At 45.1% G+C, this 15,828-nt stretch overlaps 1 long non-coding RNA gene and 1 other non-coding gene across 2 annotated transcripts; one reads left to right on the top strand and one right to left on the bottom strand.

Annotated features, from left to right (window-relative positions):
* Nucleotides 1-8,656: 8,656 nt before the first annotated feature.
* On the bottom strand, nucleotides 8,657-11,603 carry LOC128311415 (uncharacterized). The gene is made up of 3 exons (XR_008289800.1): nucleotides 10,430-11,603; nucleotides 9,796-9,987; nucleotides 8,657-8,779 (listed from the first exon to the last, which is right to left on the bottom strand). It is a non-coding gene; the product is annotated as an uncharacterized LOC128311415 (long non-coding RNA).
* A 356-nt stretch (nucleotides 11,604-11,959) lies between these two features.
* Nucleotides 11,960-12,066, top strand: LOC113597343 (U6 spliceosomal RNA). The gene has a single exon (XR_003418125.1). It is a non-coding gene; the product is annotated as a U6 spliceosomal RNA (small nuclear RNA).
* The last annotated feature ends 3,762 nt before the right edge of the window (nucleotides 12,067-15,828 follow it).

The following is a 15,828-nucleotide window of genomic DNA, read 5'->3' as shown; positions in this document are numbered from 1 at the left end:
TACTTCTCTTTGTCTGACACATACGAGAAACATTATATAAATGCATATTTAAAAGCTGAAATTGTCATTCTGCTCGGACCCGTCGTCCCGTACCTTGTGCCCACCGTAACACAAAGATAGTCTCATGTTAAGCGTGAGTCGGTGCCTGATTTCCCGAAATTTTCTCTGAATGTATTGCACGTAATCTATATTATCACACTCATACCTAGACAACCTATGTTGATATATACTTTTTGCCAGGAAGTGGGGTCATAACTTTTCGATTTATACATGTGATATCCTGTTTCACTTGATATGGTTTATTTCTACTGTTAGTGACTTATTTAGCGCAGTTGCGTGTCTATATCACGCTCGATCATCGATACGTAATTTTATGTTCCTTCTTATGTGCATCCTCTCGTGATTTATCATTGACGCCTATCGTCTATTGTCTTAAAGTATTATTTTTAGTACATTGAATACGTCCAACAAGTCGTCCTGAATGGAGGTTCGATAAATGATCTCCCCACGCTTTCTAACATGCCCTTTTAAATGTTTGCTGTGCAGACAACATTTGATTATTTATTAATGAGTTTTCGTTTCGTATTTTAAAGTATAATTTCTCCGTGCACTGTATTGAACACAAGAACAAGTGAATAAATAATTGCCTTCCGAGATGTGGAGTGATGGCTGCAATAGGACAAACAGGGAAGAAACCTAAAGCTGTTGCTGTATAGAAAGAATTTAATTTACCAATACCGTATCCTGTGGATTTTTGTTACGTAACTTTTAACTGTCTGTTCCAGATCATTGGTAAGGTGATTGGTCGCTCGGCTTAAGAGTAGTTGGGATTTCAATGAGGATGAACCTGTAAAACACGACACCTACTCACACTCGCTCACGCTCACCATGTTAATACGCCATATTGTATCAGGTTTGCCCGAGCGTTCGCGAAGCGGTGCGACGCACGCGGATGTGCAGATCGTCCTGGGTTCCAACTCAACACCCCAAGAATCAGCAGTCTATGTGGCACCCCATAAGCCATGCCTCTTGGCTCATGACTCATGGTGCAAGAGTGTGCCTTCTCGCCACCATCAGGTCTTCATGACCAAAGGAGGACGTGACACCGCCCCAGTGTCTGATATCAGAGAGGTTTCCCACGAATCAGTCCTTAAGCCCATCAATAATCCATCACCCAGAATGGAGAGACTTCTGGTTGGCCTGTGCTGATGAGCATTAGTGTGCTACGTAGATGTTTGATTCTGGAACATTTACACAGGCTTGCGTGTTGACGTCTCGAGGTTGGTCATCTGTAAAATGGGGACTAAGGGTGCCTACTTCCAGACGTGTAGAAGAATGGGAGAAAACCTCAAAGAATGTCTGGTCATGTAGCAGGACTTGAGGTGTATTATTTCTGGACCCCACTGCTCCTCTGCACATAAGTAGAAGATTTGTAAACATTTATACTGGAAATGTAGAGCAAGAAGTGAAACTTTGGTCCCTTTTCATCATTTCCTATTCCTTCATGCTTTCCTGTATCCCTTAGTTGCCTTCTACTTTGAATGGATGAAACAATTATCTTTACTGAGCCCTCAGGCAAGAACGAAATTATTATGGCGAAGATGACAATAATAATAGTAAAAAAGGTCAACTATAGAAGATGGGAGAGTCTTCAAGCATACCCCCCACCAATGTGTCCCTGTTGCCAGATACCCATCACTGACCTCACAGGACCTTGGGTGAACTTCACCTCCCTGTGACTGGCCTCCAGCCTAAAACAGAAGAACACTACTCCAATGCTATACACAGGGGATAGGCAGGGGCTATTTTGGTTCAGAAAGACATGCATTTGATCGCTGGGAACCAGTACTTACCATGGATCTTGACCAAGTAATTTATCTACTAATATGTGCTATAAATTGTTGGTATCTTTTATTATTGTATGTTAGTCATACATTGCTTTAATTATTCCTACTCAACCAGCAAAGCCAAAGTGAACCCGACAACTAGTGAATGATTAGAATGTGGGGATTAACTGCCAGACTAGGACATAAGTTACACAGATAGAACTCAAGCTAGCCAGGGTGGGGAATACAAAAAGTCAAACGGACACGAGAATAAAAAGTGACAGATGACGAGAACAGCACAAGGCTCCACTGAGGATGACCCATTTCCACATGTGACACATCCTCTCTATGACACTGGGACAAGGTTCTGACCCCATAAGATGCACCTCCTTGGTTTCTCTCCAACTGAAGACAGCCACACCTGAGGAACTGCCCTGGAGCTCATGGGGCTAAAGAGCTAAGTCCTCATCACAGCTCCCCTACCCAGCATTAAGGGCCACCTAACATTCACCACCTGCTCCCATCACTTATAACCTCCCACCTCTTTTCCTCTTTTCTCCTGGGTTATCAACGAAAGGCTCTACCTGTGGGAACCTCCCAGTTAACTCAACCCCCTGCAAGAGTTTTCCACTCATACAAATGAGTTCTACAAACCCTGCAGTCTTTTGACAAGTTGTCCATGCTACACCAGCAAAGGAGTGGAAGGGACTCTGAGGTAAAGACGGAAATGCCTACCTCTCAGAGATAGGTCATCTCCACATTGTGTATACCTGACCTGACTTTTATAAGTAATGACTTTTATACATTTCCTATACACAACCTATCGATATAGACTCCTCTCTCTCTCTCTGTGTGTGTGTGTGTGTGTATGTGTATTTTACTGAAAATAACAATCTTCAGCTTTCTTTTCTCAATTTAGTATCTCATCTAATGTTTGCAGTTACATTTTTATAGTTATCGTGGTTGTATAGCTTTTCATAGATTGGTTGGACACTCTTATTGCTTTTAATAACAATTCTAGGTTAATATCAATTTATGATCTCTTTATTGATTTCTTTCGATATCAAGGACATTTATCCTATGTCATCCATGTATGTGGGTAATTTTTAGTTCCCAGGTTTTCATGTGCTCTTTAATGCCATTTCCCTCCCGCCCCACAAAAGGTATCTAAGTTCATTTGTATGGCTAAAGCAATTATACTGTTCTCTGTATAAAAACATTTTAGTCATATGCTAGGGGCACAGAAACACCATCTCCAGGTTTACCAGGGTAACATTCCCCACCTCGACAGCTACGTGGCACTAGGGAGCACACACACAGCCTGGGATTTAGGGGGTCCAGGATTTGAGACCCTACCCCGCTGTTCTCAAGGAGTCTCCGACCCTCTCTGACTTTACCTTTGCCTGTAGTACAAAAAATGCCTGCCTCAAAATGGATTTTGCAGGGATTTGACATAACAGGCAACATCATTCTTTATTATCAAAAGAATCAGGAATTCTGAGTGAGACAAATATGCACAACAACTAGCCCTTTGGGTGGATTAGTGTCAGTTAACTGTTGGCTTTCCAACCCCAAGCAGACCTCCTGCTCTTTCACAGGGTTATACTAAGACCGGAGGAGAAACACAACAAAGATGACCACATCCAAGAGTTTCTTGTCAGGGCTGTGTTCTCAGCATCCTGAATCAGCTTAGGTGAGGGCCTCCTCTGGAATCGTGTGCTTGGCCTGGAGGAAGTAAAGGGAGGAAGGTGGGAGATCAGCAGAGCCATGAGCCCTGAGTCTCATCCCCAGGTCACCCAGTCTCCACTCACTTGGCCTGAATACCTGGACCTCACCTTGGGCCAAGTGAGAACCAGTGTGGTCCCAGTGGTTGTCAACAAAGTCCCCTGGGGTAGAGAAAAGTCAGATGTCATCCATTAGGGCTGCCATTTCCCAATCTATGCAAGGAAAATATGGCTCCACATTTACTGCAACATATGCAGTAGAATGAGCCCTGTGTCAGTGTGTACTGGGAAAACTCCTGAAACCAAAACATCTGTCAATAAAGGAATGAGGCCAACAGAATTGTAAACCTGTTCAAAACAACTAGGTAATTTAATGTGTATGGAGACAGGAATGTTCAGGGTGACAATGAGTGAAATAACCAAGCAAAACAATTACCTGCAAGTTCCCGTTATTCCCTTCTTGGCTCCTGCCAGCTTCTATCTGCATGCCGCCTGACCACTCACTTCTTAGACCACTGGAGGTTCATCCCAGACTGGGTGGTGAAAAAGTGCATCATTCCTGCTGCTCCTGAGAGAAGGTGGTCAAAAGAAGCTTCAGGAAGGTGTGGGAACTGGATAGAGAATGTGTTCTGGGTCTCCGTAGGGCTGACGTCCCTCACAAGCAGAGTTATCATTCACGATGCACACACTAGGCCAACATGAGCCCTGGGACAGCTGGACACATAGGCAGCCCCACTCCCTCAACAACGTCCTGCTTCCACTGCCACTCAGCAACTACATTCCTTTCATACCCCTACTGTGCCTGCTCCACCCCCCCCCCCAGATTGCTTGGCTGATACCTCTACCCCTGCCACAGAGACCACTTTTGGAGAGATTATCTACCAGTTTCGCTAGATTAGGAGGCTTAACCGTACCTCAGAGATGGTTTTATACTCTCATTTCGTCTGTAAAACAGCCCAAGGAGTGGACTGTATAATCCTCATTTTCAGAGGAAGACACTGGGTCACAGAGGGGTCCTATGACTTGACCAAGGTCGCACAGCTAGTGGGTGTTGGGGTCTGGGAGAGAACCCATATTCCGATTCCAGAGCCCATGCCCTTACCACTAGGCTAGACTCCTTGGATCTACCTGATGGCTTTCAGCAATATTGATAAAATCCCAAGGGCTACACAACCACATTCCCACACCCCTGAACCAAGGCTGGGCTGGGAGTGCCACCCAAAACACAGCACTCACTTGGAATTGCTGACAGGGGTAGCAGTGAAAGTCTGGGTGAAGGTACAGATACAAGGTACAATAAGTGAATGTGGTTGAATGTCACTTATATGTCAATGACACTTGGTGGGGGGAGAGGGAAAATAGGTTATGAACAGAACCCTGAGAATTTCTTTCCACTTCAACAACAAACAATACCCCCTTAGAGTTGCACATGCTTGACACACTCACACAGCATTCCCCAGTCAGGATCTTACATGATACTCATGCTGAAGGGGACAAAAGTTCCTGGGAATCGAGGTGTCAGGAATTGGGAGAGCAACAATAGGAGCGATCTGCTCTCAGAGACAGGAATGTTACTATGTGCAGACTCTGTGACAGCCACTCCACAAGTTCATTTGATTCAATTTTCACAGCTGCCCAAGAGATGGATATTATTGGGCCCCTTCTGCAAATGAGGAAAATGAGAGGTTAGGTAATAGGCCCAAGTTTGAAAGGTAAGGATTTAGGGTGAGAACCATCAAACCCCACAGCCTGTTTCCCTAACACCCTGGCACCCAAGGTAGGAATGAAAAACATGCAGGTGTTGGGCTGGGGGCCCACTGGATGGGTGCTGGTTGAAGGTTTGTCACCTGTGTGAACTCAGTCTGAGCTGGGCATGGGGAACGAGGCAGCCACAGGGGCAGGCGACCATCCCCAGAAGGAGTAGAGGGTCAAGTCCCAGGTCAGCATGAAGCTGAGGGTCTGCGGTCCCCTTATGATCACCGCCTTCCCTCCTGATGGTCCCAGTGCACCTGTGTCTGCCTCAGTCGGTTCCTTGCCTGAGGGATTATATTCGTTGTCGGGCTACCCATGGATCCTCTGAAGGGCCGGTTTGGATGATGTGACATGTGTGGGGGTGGGGAGGGAACAGTGCCTCTGAGAAGCCTCTCCATCTGTCTCCTCAAACACCTCTGCTCTCTGACTTCCATTCCTGCCTCAGAAAGTCCTCTGCTCCCTGGCAGTCTCCCACTTCTGGCCCCCTGACTCAGGGAACCCTGGTTTGTCTCAAGGAGGGCCCAGCTCCTGGCATTGGGTCAGAGGAACGGATGTCATGATGGCAGCCCCCCAAGACCTCAGCCCTCAGCATGGGCAGGAAAAAGCCACTATGACATCCTGGAATTGGAGGAGGGGACACATTTGGTTCAAGGAAAAGAGGGTCCCTCTCAGAACAAGGGAGGGAACACCATCTCAGCAGGGAGTAGGAAGGCCTGTCTCAGCATGAAGCCCTGGGGTTGAGGGCCCTTCTCAGTCCCAGGCACCATCACCTGGCCCAAAGTGGTCACTCTGGTTCTGGAGAGGAGATGGAGCCCCGCTTCCTGGAACACACTCATGGGAAGGCATGTGTCTTAGTCTGTTCAGGCTGCTATAACAAAATACTACCAAGTTGGTATCTGATAAATCACAGTAATTTTCTGCTATCCACTTTGTAGGCTGGAAAGTCTAGATCAAGTCACCAGCATGGTCGCTTTCTTGTGAGGGCCCTCTTCCTGGTTCATTCCTGGCATCGTTTTGCTGTGTCCTCACATGGTACAAGGTGTTAGGGATCTCTCTGGAGCCTTTTATATAATGGTACTCATTCCATTCAGGAAGGTTGCACCCTCATGACCTTAGCATCTCCCAAAAAACCACCTCTTGATACTATCGTCTTTGGGTGTCAGGATTTCAACAAATGAATGCGGTGAGGTGGGGGACACAGTCAGAACATAGCAGTATGTTAGGGAAAGCTACGTGCAGAAGGGTAAGAAACAGACCCCAGACCAGGAAAACAGGTAAGCAGGTCACAGGAAGGAAAGGAGACCTCTAAGCACAGGTGAGAGAGAGAGTAGAGAAGTCAGGGCACATGGTCCTCCTCATAGCTGCTGCCTCCTGCAGATGGGCACTGTCAGGTAGCTCATGCTCCCAGGGGCAGAGGTCCCCAGGAAAGGTGTCACAGATTCCCTTCTAGCCACAGCTCCCTCACTTTGTCCAGCTCTCAGGCTGACGTCTGCTGAGAAATATGGGGAGGAAGCTGGAAACGAGTCCCAGGGAAAGAGAGACATGTGGGCCCCTGCACCCCCAGCCCCCACTTTTCCACACAGGTACCTTCTCCTGCCTCCTGTCATCACTGATAAACACTACCACCCACCGTCAACCCCAACTTTGATCTGGCTCCCTCTTCCCACCTCATTCTTGGAGAGCTTCAGGATCTTGACTGTGGGGACCATCTGTATAATGTCAGACAGGCCATCCAGCCTGTACAGTTTGTTGTTGATCGAGTTCAAGGACAACAGCTTTTTGTGAGAAGGAGTTAGAGTGACAGTTACTATCTAGGGCCTCAGAAACAAGTCCTCCTTCCACACCATTCGTACCATCCTCTACCATAAAAACAGCACTGGGCATGAGGCCTCACATCAGGGGGAACTCTTTTCAATGATCTTCAGGGTGGCAGCCATGCATTTTCTTCAATTCAGGATTATATCAATATCATGGCCCACCAAGTCTTCAACAATCTGAGAAGAGGCAATAGGAAGGCTGAGAGGGGTCCAGGGCCAGTACCAACCCCTCCCCACATTGTCATCCTTTAAGTCTCCCTCCCAGGCAGATCCCTGCCCTAGCATTACTGCTGTCAACTGCACCTGGGTCAAAGCAGAGCCTCTGGAGGTCAAGAGTTTGCTGGGAGACATCATAGTGTTTGTTCATGGTCAGCTGCAGAGAGAGATGGAGAAAGCCACTGTGAGGCTCTGGTGGGGATAGGGAAATCGGGGGCTGGAGGAAGAAGAGGTAGGTCTGGGTGTGAACACACAATGGGCCTTGAGTCTGCATTACCTTTAGATGTTCCATTTCTTCTGGCTCCAACTCAAACCACACAGAGTAGGGTACAGAAGAATGACTGACAAAGAGATATCTACAGAAAGGAGGGGTGGGGTAAGCACTAGGAACTCTCATTCTAAAGAAGACAGCTAACCCCTGGCCTGTCCTCCTTCCCCAGGACTAGGTACAGGTAATGTCCTTGACACAAACCTTCTGGTTCTCCTCATTACACATCTTAGAGCTGACACCCTTCAATGCAGAGGCAGTGTCAGCATCCTGGACAAAGTTCTAGGCCTGTGTTTTCACATAGTGGAACTACAGGTGGCAGAAGCAACAGAAAAAGTGCTGGAGAACCAGCTCTCCCCCTTCCCTGTGCCCACTCCTCTGGCTTCAGCATTCTCTTATACATCAAAAGGGGTGAAGGGTACACTGCAATGGCTCAGGATTGAAATCAGTAGCCATGTATTGTCATACTTTCTTCCATAGGGCATGTAGGGGGTAAAAGAGAGGATAGGAGAGAAGAGTGGCAACATGGAATTAAGACTAGAGAACAGATCCTTTTCCAACCACCTACTGAACTTGAAAAGAAAGTGCTAAAAAAAAGGATCATTGACATAATTTCATATTTTGTACCAAATATGGATTTCTTTATTTTTATTGTTTTATTTATTTTTTTTTTGAGAGAGAGAGAGAAAGCATGCTCAAGTGGATCAGGGGCAGAGAGAGGGGGACAGAGGATGCAAAGCCAGCTCTGTGCTGACAGTAGTAAGCCCGATGTAGGGTTTGAACTCGTGAACTGTGAGGCCATGACCTGAGCCAAAGTTGGACACTCAACTGACATTAGCCACCCAGGTGCTCCCCCAAATAGGGATTTATTAAATTCCCTTTCTCTCCATTCAAAGCTCTCCTCCAAATAAACACTTAAGATATTAGACGTGATCTTCTTTTTATAAATTTCCAGGAGATTCTACCTCATGAAGATCCTGCTTGCCCCTCAGATAAAGTCTCCAGAGACTCGACCTCCATCTCCCACACTCATCTTGAGCCAAGCGGAGACATCCAGTGGAAAGTTGCTCCATCGCCTTGGGTGCAGTTTTCACCTTTGCTTTTAGCCATCCTCTACTCTTATCCCTTTACATCATTTCTCTGAACCTACCCTTAGGTGACCGAGGCAGATAACTCCTAGAAGAAAGAAAAAAAAGAAAGAAATAAAGAGGAAAGAAAGAAAGAAAGAAAGAGAAAGAAAGAAAGAAAGGGAAAGAAAGAAAGAAGAAAGAAAGAAAGAAAGAAAGAAAGAAAGAGACACGTTACAAATCTCACCTGTTCCCAGCAAAATAATCTAGCATCTCTACACAAGACCATCACAGCTGCCCTGACCTGTCTCTCCTGCACATTCCATATGTCTTGCCAGAACTGTGATCTTGAACCTACTCCCATGGTTCCATCTTGCCCATTCACCCTCATTTATCTCCATGGAGTAATTCTTTCTTTCCTTATGTCCACATTAGCATGGAAAAAACTTTAATAATGCCCCTGGCCCCTCCTATGGTACAGTTCGTTGGCCTAGTGGATGCTGTGGGGAAGTGGAGAGAAAGAAGAAATCCATGAGTTCTAAAAATGATTTCTACACTTTTGCCCCACGAATACCAAGACTACCATTAAGGTTGCTCAACCATTAATTAATGCCTACACTCTGTCATGTTGTAGGAAAAAAAAAGATATAGTTAACTACAGGGTTACGTATTCCACTGCCTAGTACAAATCAACCATGATGACTGATCACTTAACATTGTTAAAGAAGAGACAACAGGCCCCAAATGGAGTCACTAATGCTAAGCTTGTGTCACCTAATTTCAGGTGATTACACCTAATACAGGTCACCTCATTGACTTAATACCTAACCTAATTGCAGTTTCAGCCTCTCTCAGGAATGTAATCTTAACTAGTCAGTCTGGCATCTCCTGGTCAGTACTAGTGAGGTAATCTGCTTAATAGGCCCTGCCATCCCCCAAAAGGAAGGTCACCTTGTCTGAAACAATCCACTATTTGTCAGTAATTTCCTTGTCCTGTTGCTTTCTGCCTATAAAGGTCTTCCATTTTGACCAGCTCTTAGGAACTTCTTTCCATTTGCTAGATGGCATGCTGCCTAATTAATGGATTGTTGAATAAATCCAATAATATCTTTAAAATTTACTCACTTGAATTTATTTTTAACACTATCTTATTTGGGGTTGTACATAAGTATCATCCATTGCTGCTTCTCCCTCTTGTTCATGGATTCATGAAGATGAATGCCAGAAATGCCATGTTTATATCAGCTTTCATACTTCCTTGGGAAACACCCAGGTATCTAGGTCCTCTTTGAAAGGAATGATGTCTATCAATGTACTCTGAAATCAGGAAGAACGGTATAAAAACAGCAAAATTAAAACCAAATCAAGGTAGAAAACACATCAATGGCCTGAATAACAGAGAAAAGTCCTGTGATAACTTTTATGGGTAATGAAGAAATATCGTTGACTTTTTTCATCTAAAAAGAAATATAACAAAAACATGCTTAAAGTTTGGAAACCTCCACTGTGGATCTGCTTCTTGGAAGATGAGAGGTAGGGAGCATCCTCAGCCTGGGAGAGAACAAGCACACAAAGAAGAGTTGGGCAGAGGCTCCATTCTGAGATCTTAGTTCCTGCTCTGACATTTCCAGGCTGGGTGACTTGGCACAAGTTAATTACTGTCTATAACCCCCTACTCCAACCTGAGCTCTAAAGCAATAACAGAATCTACCCTGACTGTGTGGTGCTATGTTTCAAGAGTCAAAGGCAAGTTACCCACCTGGATGGAGAATTCTATAAACAAACAATTAGTCTGAAGAAATACCCAGCATTAAGCCTGGTGAGACAAAATGATGGAGGATCCTGAAAGAGAAAGGACAAGAGTTGAAGGTGTCGTAGAAAATAATAACAACGTATGTTCAATTGGTCCCAGATAAAAAGGAAAGGCAACAGTACAGAAGATATATTTAAATAAATGATAGTTGGGAAGTTTAAAAAGTGACCAAAGACATCAAGTCACAGATTCACGAAGCTCTGTGTTTGTCAAGCCTACAGGGGTATGAGGAAAACCAAACCTAGGCCTTATTGATTATCTCAAAAGAAAGGAAAGGAAAAGGAAATTAGAGCAGGTAAAAATAAATATAAAGCAAATATTAGGATGACATGTTTAAGCCAAATTATGTATGTTAATGCCATTACATGTAAGCAGATGAAATATTCCAAATCGAAAGGCAAACATCAGGCTAGATAAAAATTCCATCAAATGCACCTTAAAAGAGACACATGTAAAGTTTATTGATACAGAAAATTAGGGGAAATGGCAATTTAAACATTAACCAACAGAAATCTAGTATACCCATCTTAATTGAGTATGCTACTATACCCATCTTAATTGGCCTTTTTGCCCCTCCTGCTACAAAGCTCCGAAAATTCTTGGAATATTCTATGTTGAAAATGATAAATCTGTCTTTTTTATGTTAGTGAGATGACTTTTGGAAAACACCTAAGGTTGGGGGTTGGTTGCCAGAAGAACCCACCATGAGATTAGAGGGTTAGAACTTTCAGTCCTACTTCCTTGACCTCTAGGGAAGGCAAGGGGCTGGAGACTGAGTCCAATCACCGATGGCCAATAATTTAATCCTGACCATGTAATTAAGCCTCCATGAAACACCCCAAAGGACCGGGTTCAGAGATTCCAGGTTGGTAAACCGGAATGCCTCCATGTGCCACTGTGTCGTGCCCCAAACCTCACGGGGACAGAAGCTTCTGCGTTTGGGGCCTCACCCCATGTATCCCTTCATCTGGCTGTCAATTCCTATTCTTTAATATCCTTTGTAATAAACCAGTGATGTAGTGAATAAACAAGTTTCCCGAGTTCTGTAAGCCACTCTAGCTAATTAATCGAACCCAAGGAAGGGGTTGTGGGAACCTCTGACTTATAGCCAGAGTGTCAGAAGCACAGGTAACAACTTGGACTCGAGATTAGCATCTAAAGTACAGGGCAGCCTTGTGGGAATGAGCCCTTAACCTGTGGAATCTGATGCCATCTCCAGGCAGATGGTGTCAGAATTGAGTTACCTTATAAGACACCCAGCTTGTGTAGGAGACTTGCTTGAATATGTGTGGGGGGAAACCCACACATTGGAATTGGGTACAGTATATTAACACCTAAAACTGACAGAAGTAAATGGAAAAATGGACAAATCCACTATCACAACTGGAAATTTTAACACATCTCACTGAGTGATAGCTAAAAGAGGGAAACAAAAATTCAGTTAGATGAATTAGATTTAAACAATGTTAGTAACAAGTGCTTGCTTCAGCAGCACATATACTAAAATTGAAATGATACAGAGAAGATTAGCATGGCCCCTGAACAAGGATGACACTCAAATTTGTGAAGCATTCTGTATATTTTTTAAAAATGTTATTAACCAATTTATTTACTTAACTGACATGAAACATGGCAGAATAAGTCACATGCTGGGGCATAAAGGAAGCCTTGGGAAACTTCCAAGAGCATAATGCAATCTAGCCTGAGTGGTTGGTGTGAAGATTCAAGGATAATGTTGGGTTCTCTGCCACTCTCCTACCTTTACATCAATCGCAAGAACATTAATCTCCAACAACCCCCTGGCTCCAAAAGACCCTCTCCACATTCCAAACCCGGACCTGAGAGGAGCACATGACTCTGGCCTTTACCCTCAACTAGATGTCTTAAAATATACCTGAGATTTGCTGTAATCAGGCACAGTGAGATGGCAGACATGGAGCCAATGTCCTTGAAAGAAGAGTTTATTACCTACAGGTCCCAAGAGGAGGGGACATACAATAACACTCAGGGCCACACGAGGAAGCTCCTGGTGGAGCTGTCAGGTGGCAGACAGAATGAGGGGAAAACATGAACCAGAATCTTTATTCTGGTTTTATGGAAAGGAACGGGAGAAGCAGGATCAGTATGCTGAGTAAAACTTTGGATTGAAAAGTTGGAATAATTTTGGTGGGCTCTGAGTGATAAGGGTGGCCCCTAGTTGTCCAGTGTCTGGACTTGGGGTGATTTAGGGAAAGGAGAATATTGGACTGGGGTGTGAGAGTTTGATAAAGGAGGTGGCTGGGGGTGTGGGCTCTGGATTTGCTGGTTTACATATCAAAACCATGCTCATAGGCAAGTTGATTGCTAGCTCAAGGAATTAGCTCACCCTAGGAGACCCAGTTCCTCACCAGGTCCACAGGCTCTTGTGGTATCAAACCATCAGAAAATATAGTTAATAGAAAACATGATGAATACACCGAGGGTAAGATTTCACCTCAGTCATAACCATAGCCATAGGAGGAGAGGTTTTCCATGTAGAACTAAGATAGGTGTGTCATGGCCCATTGGGGTCATGTCCTCAGAAGAAAGTAAAACACTCAGCCTGGGCACTTGCCACCTCCCATCCAAAGGGGGATTACTGGGTTCCTGTTGGATGGAGTTGGAGAGGGGGCCCAGAACCCTCCTGGCCTGTGGGGTCCTGAGACTGAGGACCAGCACTGACCAACCCACCCATGGAGTGACCTGCAGGCAGTGACCCATCACCAATGTATTCACAGGGCACTTATGAGGGTCTGAGGCTGGAGGTTTGGAGAAGATCCAGGAGGGCTGCTGAGGAAGGCAAGAGCAGACCCCAAACCACTTTGTCAAGGCCACACAAACAAGATGGAGTCCTGATAAGAAAACCCTTCCCCAGGGGCATAAGGAAGAGAGTGCTGGCAGCCAGAAACACACACACACACACACACACACACACACACACACACACCTTCCAGTTCTTACTTCCCCCTGAGTTTTGTGACCAGCCTAATGCCCCAGGAGCTATTTCCAACTGCACCACTCTTACACAGGAGGCCAACCAGAGTCCAGGAAGCCTAAGACCCAAGTACTTGTAACTGCAAATACAGGAGATTGTGTGGCCTACTGTATAACATGATGTTCCTTCATTTTTCCTCAAAAGGGGATTCTGACCACATAGTCACCAGCTCCTTGCCTTTGCTGAGGTTGCTGAGTTTTAGCTACAGGAGTTTCTCTGGGGCCATTCAGATACTACAGAGAAATCGAGACCAGAACTGAGCTCCATGAGATATGATGACGCTGCCATGCATAGCTGCAACTAACTCTTTCTGCAATACAGTTGACCCTTGAACACAGGGTTCAACTGCACAGGTCCATTTATAAGAATATTTCTTTTTTACACTTCAGTCCTATAAATGTATTTTCTCTTCTTTACGATTTTCTTCATAACATTTTCTTTTCTCCATCTTACTTTCTTATAAGAATACAGTATATAGGGGCACTTGAAATCAACTGATTTCAGCTCAGGTCATGATCTCACAGTTCATGGGATCAAGCCCTGTGTTGAGCTCTGTTCTGACAGCACAGAGCCTACTTGGGATTCTCTCCCTCTCTCTCTCCTTCCCCTCCCCAGTGCTCTGTCTGCCTCTCTCTCTCTCTCTCTCTCTCTCTCTCTCTCTCTCTCTGAAAATAATTAAATATTTTTTTTAAATATTTTTTAACACTTATTGATTTTTTGAAAGACAGAGAGAGACAGAGCATGAGTGGTAAAGGGGCAGAGAGAGAGACACACAGAATCCAAAGCACGCTCCAGGCTCTGAGCTGTCAGCACAGAGCCCAATGCGAGGCTCGAACTCACGAACTGTGAGATCATGACCTGAGCCGAAGCCGGACGCTCAACAGACTGAGCCACCCAGGCTCCCCATAAATATTTTTTTAAATAAAGTATATAATACATATACAAAATATGTGTTGATCGACTAGTTATGTTATCAGTAAGGCTTCCAGTCAGCAGTAGGCTATTAGCAGTTAAGTTTTGGGGGGAGTAAAAGTTATACGTAGATTTTCAACTCTAGGGGGGAAGGGGGTCAGCGCCCCTAACTTCCACATTGTTCAAGGGACTACTGTATATGAGGTTTTCTGAAATAAGTGTAAAGTAACAGAAACATTTCAAAATAGCCACATGGCAGGAAATAACTCCAGCACATTCCAAAGAGGTTACACACAAAACAGCTGGAGGGTCTAAAGGAAACAGCAAACATTTGGTGGGTCACTATGAGGAGAATAGGAAAAAAAGATTGGTTTTTCCTTTTAAAAATGTAGTTTTTCCCTTTAAAAATGGCAGAGAAGTGGGGGGACGGAGATTTTCCTCATCCCTCAAACACAGCCATATTGAGGTCAGATCACTTGGGACACCCAGAAAATTGATCTGCAGAGTGGCAGAAGGATCTCCACTGTTCAAGGAAGACTGTTTGGCCGGATCAAGGTGCATGTATGTGAATTGGGGGAGATAAAATGGCACAACCATGGAAGGGAGGGAACCCTTTCTGTGGAGAGACAAAGGGGAGAGAAAGAGAGAGGTGTTGTGAAAGTGCAGCATCTAGTTAGCACAAGAGGAAAACCTCTCTGGACCACGGACTAGGGAATGGGAAATACGGAGAGTGCCAGTTTTTTGTTTGTTTTTTTGTTTGGTTTGGTTTGGTTTGGTTTGGTTTGGTTTACAAACAGCCTTTGGAGCCAAACCTCAGAGGTTTCCTAAGTGTGTGACTTTCTCATGGACGGAGCCAGGAGCCATGCTCCTGGGGTAGAGGGAGCCAGCCCCAGAGTGCATATTGTGGTGTAGCGATCTCAGGGACACACTGGGAGAGAATAGTCCCCTTACTGGAGAACATTGGGAAGAGGGTTTATTGCCTCTCCAAGGACAAAAGACCTTACAGGAGCCAAAGGCCTTTTATCAGCAGGATGGAGAGGCGCTAATCCAGAGCAGGGAGAGGAGCCACTGAGCTGGGTCCTTTAAGACACTGGTTTTGAATCCCAGCCAAGCGCCAAGAAGGCACAGAACTATAGAGCAGGACAAGCTGAGTGCCCTCTTTTTTCTGTGAGGGCTGCCTGAAAAGGCTGCATGGTTTGAGACACCCAGTCAAGGGAGGAAAGATTGGGATGTCACCATTTTCCCCCACAACAACACAGTTGGACTTGAGAGAGTAGCACAGCTGTGTCCAGTGGAGGTGGGAGACGCTGATATCAAACCCTGCCCCTCCATACCTGACAACAGCTTATTTACTAGAGCAAGACTGACTGACCCAATACAGCCAGTCTCTCTCCCAGACCAGCACAGCCAACAGCCCTAG

This window comes from Acinonyx jubatus, chromosome X (assembly GCF_027475565.1).
Source record: "Acinonyx jubatus isolate Ajub_Pintada_27869175 chromosome X, VMU_Ajub_asm_v1.0, whole genome shotgun sequence".
NCBI lineage: Eukaryota > Metazoa > Chordata > Mammalia > Carnivora > Felidae > Acinonyx > Acinonyx jubatus.
The sequence above is the reverse complement of the archived record's forward strand: the minus strand, read 5'-3'. Positions and strand labels throughout refer to the sequence as shown.